The 5466-nt window shown below is 55.7% G+C and overlaps 1 non-coding gene across 1 annotated transcript; it reads right to left on the reverse strand.

Annotated features, from left to right (window-relative positions):
- Window positions 1–1012: 1012 nt before the first annotated feature.
- On the reverse strand, window positions 1013–1084 carry TRNAQ-CUG (transfer RNA glutamine (anticodon CUG)). The gene has a single exon. It is a non-coding gene; the product is annotated as a tRNA-Gln (tRNA).
- Window positions 1085–5466: the final 4382 nt, after the last annotated feature.

A 5466-nucleotide genomic window follows, 5' to 3' on the forward strand; every position in this document is an offset into this window, starting at 1 on the left:
GAGCTTCTGAGCGAAAGGCGCCCGGAGGAGGACGCCGTCCGCAGCGCGGGAGGCCCGCGGTCGCCCCGCCCCGCGCGTGCCCACGGGGCGGGAGAGCTGGGGCGCGCCTCCGCCCGCTGCCGGCCTCGGGCGTCTTCTCCGCGGAGCCAGGGGGCGGCAGGACGCACGGGGAGCCCGCGGGCCCGCGCCTCGGAGCTGCCCGCGCTCGGCTCACCCGCGGCCCCGGAGGAGCCCGGGCCGGGGCGGCCGGCGCTTGGGGACCCCTGGTCTCCACCGACGCCGGGCTCAGCGGCCCGGAGTCCTGGTTCCGGCGCAGCTGGGGGCGGAGGGAGGAGACCCGCGGGGGTCGGGCTCCGAAGTCGAGTGTGACAGCGGCCTTGAGCGTCCCGCGGGGACTTAGGAGCTGGACGTTCTGACCGCAGCCTGAGTGCGTCAGACTTAGAATAAATGAACACTCTGAATGAAACGGGTCGTTTAAAGAAAAGACGGCGCCTCCAGGCCGGGTCTCGAAGCGTCGACCCCGAAACCCAGACACCCTGGCCGAGGGCCGCGCCGGCCGCCGCCTCCCTCCCCGCGTCTCCCGCGGACCCCTCTCTCTCCCACCAGGAGCCCGCGGGTCCGAAGACAAGACGGGCCGCGCGGGGGCCCCTCGTGGTGCGGGACGGAGCGGACGCCGCCTCTGCCTTTGGCCCCGAGGCCCGAGGGTGACCCTGCCGAGGGGCTGGCCCTGGCTCGGTCGCCGGGACCCTGGGCGGCGGGGCCGGGGCCTCCGAGGCGCCGCGACTGGCAGAGCTGCGCGGGGCCAGCGGGGGCACCGCAGGCTGGGAGGGACCCCGCCACGCCGGCCCTGTCCGTGTGGACGCGCCCGCACAGAACCCGGTGTCCGGGACCCCGACTCCCGCGGAGGAGGCGGGAGAGAGCGGGGGACGCGGCGGCAGGAGCGGGAGGGGGGAGGGACCGGGAGCAGCCGTTTGAAGAGTAAAAAGTGGCCGTCATCCTGAAGGGAAGGGCAAGGTCCCACCGAGATTTGAACTCGGATCGCTGGATTCAGAGTCCAGAGTGCTCACCATTACACCATGGAACCCCCGCGGGAGCCGCGCCTTCCGCGCTCGCCAGAGCGGGCGGGTGAGTCCTCCCCGGGCGCCCGCGGCTCCCGCGCACACTCCCAAGGCTTCCCTTCCCGGGACAGTGGAGCTGCGTGCGTGGCCGACCGCCTCGCTTTCTCTCTGCGCCCCCCTCCTTTGATTGACTTCTCCTCACTTCACTCGCACCTCGGAAAAGGAGGTGAGATCCACTCTTGGGCTTTGGGCCCGGGAAGAGGAGCCCTTGACGCCTCCCTCCTAAGCCGCCTATTCCGCCTCAGTTTACCAGAGTCTCCTGTCCTGAGGTGACATTTCTGCAAACAGTAGCCTTGCTTTCCTCTTCGTTGCCTTCTCACTTTTCCCATGGCCCAGAGAGGGCAGACGGTTGTCAGGGCGGGACTTGGGACTTCCTGGGTCCCTTGGCCGCGCAGCACCCAGCACGTCCCAAAGCCGCCACCGCCTCCTCCACGTCATATATACGACGGTGTGTCCGCAGTGGAGCGGGGTGGGGAGGCGGGGGAGCTTTCCTTTTCTTCTTCATGCACCTCTGGGGGTTTTGTTGTGGTCGTTGTAATTCTTTCTTACAACAAACGCATAGTTGTTACATTCACGATACAAAGTTATCAACCGTGTTTAACGTTTATATCAAACACTCCGACCAACCAGACCATACTCGCCTGCGGTGTCTCAAAATCAACCGCCCACCGTGGAGGCCACGAGGCAGGGCCCTGACAATTATACAGCCACAGACTCTCTTCTGAGAGCTTGGCCAAGTCAATTCCATTCCACCTTCTCAATATATCACGACCCGGAAACTGCACGGATTTAAAACATGTACACTAACAGGGCACCCAAGAGCACTCCTCACTGGGTCATAGGGGATGTGGACCCAAGTTGTCTTAACAGTACATACAGTATTTATGTACACAAAATACCACCACACTACATATTTACATGTGTAAGAAATGTAAATTCATATTATATCTCAAAATCATAATCTGTGTATTCCATTTTCCCCTTTATTTCTTCATTGTGTCCCAAAGCCGTCTCTTCCCTGATCCAATACACGGAACAGAAAAATTAGCATTAACAGGAAAAGAAAGAAAAGAAGCTGCTGGCCCAGTGTTGCTGGAAGGTGTATTTTGTCCCAAGCGACTGGGTGAGAGTTGAATCAAGGAGAAAGGAGGCAAAGGAGCTACTCTTCTTATGGAGAGGAAGTTGTTCTTCTCCTCAAAGTGTGAGGGGATGCCAAAATGTCCTCCTGGAAAACCAAGAAGTTGAGCAGCAACAAAAAACACAGAGCACTCCTCCAGGAGAACTTGAAGGTCAGTCAAGGTTTATGACTGCAAGGAACAGAAATGGACTCTGGCCGACGGTAAGCAGAAAAAGAATCTGTTTTCTGTTTGAAAGGATGTTCAGAGATCACACAGAATGAAGGGCCAGGAAACCCAGAGAACCGAGAACCGGGCTCAGACAAGGGGCAGGGAGAGAATCAAATGAAGGTAGAACCATGACGGGTGGAGAGACTGTCCTTGAAGGGCTAAAGCACCTTGGGTCTGGGAGCCCGAGGTGAGAGGTGGGGATATGGTGGTGGTGGCAGGACCTGGAGTGAGGGTGGCGGGTGAACAGAACTACCCTGGGAATGTGACCCCTCCCCCATCTCTTCCCTCTCCTCCTGCCTCTTCCCTCTCCCTCCTTCGCCAGCTCTATTCCTCCTCCCACTCCATTGCACACCCCCTCTCCTCTCCTCTCCATCTTCCTCGTTCTCTTTCTCCTCATCCCCTTTCCCCAGCCTTCCTGTCCTCCCGCATCTCCTTCTTCCTTCGCGATCGCCCCTGTGCACTCCTCCTCCCCTTGCACGGAATGAATGCCACCAGAACATCGCGATGGGTTTCCGCAGCCTGAGAGGAAGGTGAGGGAATGTTTTCCATCCACGCGAGAAGCACGAATGTGTTTCTCTGTGGTCAGGACTCATTGCGGGTCTTTGGGAGGCTGAGTGAGGTGGCCCCAAAGTGGGGCGACTGAGCGTCCACACCCAGTTCCTTGGAGTCTGGGCTGCCTGGGCCTTAGGAGACCCAGGACGACCCTGAGGCGGCAGTGACTGAATGTAAGGAACCGCTGTATTTGACCCGGCATCGGCTGGAAGACTTGCTTTCTACTAACTCAAGTACGAAAAAGGCAATGGTTCTCGGGCAGGACCACCTGGCCCCCTCGTGGCCACCTCAGGAACGGAACACAGGGATCGCACAGTCGCAGAAGCTGCAGGTCATCATCATGGCAGAGTGAGCTTTCCTGGTAATCTCTCCCCTCCACCATACAACAAAAGACATTCATACTCCAACAGAGGACATCCAAACAAAGTACAAAAGATATCTAAGAGACCCCCCCTTCTCCTCCCGCCCCCCCCCACCCCGCCTCCCACCGACCGCACTGAGCTGAAGAACGCAGCGGAGCTGGGCGCAGGGAGCTCAAGCGTGTCACTGTAGGCCTTTAGCGTGGCTCCCCCTACGGAATGCTGTGCAGTCAATTAACTGGAATAAAGACCTTTTAAGAAGAAATTCCGCTTTGAGAAACGTTTCATTATTTCCATTCTCAGGGTTCTTTATGGGACTAAAAGCTAAAGACGATGTACTCATTCAACAAGTCCTAACAGAGCGCCGTGGTGAGTGTCAGACCCTGTGTTCGGCGAGGGGGCCCACGGGTGACCACCACCACGACCCCTGCCGTTGTGAAGCTCCCGTTCTGGACCCAGGAATGCGAAGAAGGAAGGGGCCTCGACGCCCTCTCGAAAGGATGGGCAAACGCTCATTCTCTGACCTCTGTATGTCCTTCGCACACGTTGCAGCCCGCGTATCGGTCCCGGGCCTGGGGACAGCGGGTGACGAAGGGCGGTCGGGTGAAGGCGAAGTGACGGGAAGACCCACGCCCGGAGACCACGGGGCGTTCGGATTTCCTTGGACCCCACTCAACTTAGGCCCGAAAGGGTTGCGGCCCCGGGAGACTCCAGGGGTGCTGGCTTCTGAAGCGGGTCAGGGGCGAGCCATTCGGCTGCCCTTCTACCTTCGGAATCGTCCAGCTCACAGGTTTCAAAGGAGACAAACAACATGATTCATCGAGTTAATTTCTCCGGTTGTCTGAGGCCTTGGAATTTGCAGTGTTCTGTAAGGCGGGTGACAGAGTCTCAGTGTTAGTAGATGCTCACTCCCTAAGGAGGTCAGGAAAACACGGTCTCCTGTGTCTTTGTGGTACAATCGGTTAGCGCGTTGGTGGTTCGAACTCACCCAGGCTCACAGGAGCGTGCTTTTTAACTCAATCCCACGTTTCCTAATCTTGATCACCTGCAGATTTCCTTGCATAAAATTTACCCTTCTGTATTCTGGGTCCCATCCACCTCACATCTAATACATGTCAAGCATCATCCGGCCCCTGCAACCTGATTCTCATGCAAGATCTGCTGGGATTTCAGGCTCTTATACCTGTACAACAGGAATTCCTGAAACAGAGACCTAAGAACCCTGTCCTGGTGTGGTGGAATAAAATTTTTATTCTCCCCTTTATGGGCTTGGATGAGTAAGTTAAACTTTTGATCCTTCAATATTTGTGTGTGTGTGTGTGTGTGTTTAATGTTCTACTGATGCTTGCATTCATTTTTCAAAATGCTTACTTTGGGAAGATTGAGCTTCTCAAGTGTGGTTACTGTTTTTATTAAGACTTTATTTTTTAGAGCCTTTTAGGTTCACAGCAAAATTGAGGGGAAGGTACAGAGACTTTCCATATGCTCCCTGCCCACTCCCCCCGCCCCCAGCATATGCATAGTCTCCCCCGTTATCAACATTCCCTAACAGAGTGGTACATTTGTTACAGCTGATGAACCTACACTGACACACCATAATCTCCTAAAGCCCATAGTTTACATTACAGTTCACTCTTGGTGGTGTGCATTCCATGGATTTGGACAAATGTGTCATGGCATGTATCCCCGTCTCATACAGAGTATTTTCACTATCCTGAAAGTCCTTCCCGCTCTGCCTATTCATCCCCCTCGCCCCACCTCTGGCAACCACTGATTTTTTACTCTCGCCATAGTTTTGCCTTTTCCAGAATGTCATAGAGTTGGAATCATACAGAATGTGGCCTTTTTAGATTGGCTTCTTTCACTCAGTAATATGCATTTAAGATTCCTCCATGTCTTGTCATGGCTTGATAGCTCATTTCTTTGTAGTCTTGAGTAGCATTCCACTGTCTGCACGTACCACTGTTTATTTACCCAGTTAACTCTGGGAAGACATCTTGATTGCTTCTAAGTTTTGACAATTGTGAATGAAGTTGCTATAAACGTCCCTGTGCAAATTTTTTGTGGGCATAACTTTTCCACTTCTTTGGA

The sequence above is a fragment of the Equus przewalskii genome, unplaced genomic scaffold (assembly GCF_037783145.1).
Source record: "Equus przewalskii isolate Varuska unplaced genomic scaffold, EquPr2 ChrUn-11, whole genome shotgun sequence".
Taxonomy (NCBI): domain Eukaryota; kingdom Metazoa; phylum Chordata; class Mammalia; order Perissodactyla; family Equidae; genus Equus; species Equus przewalskii.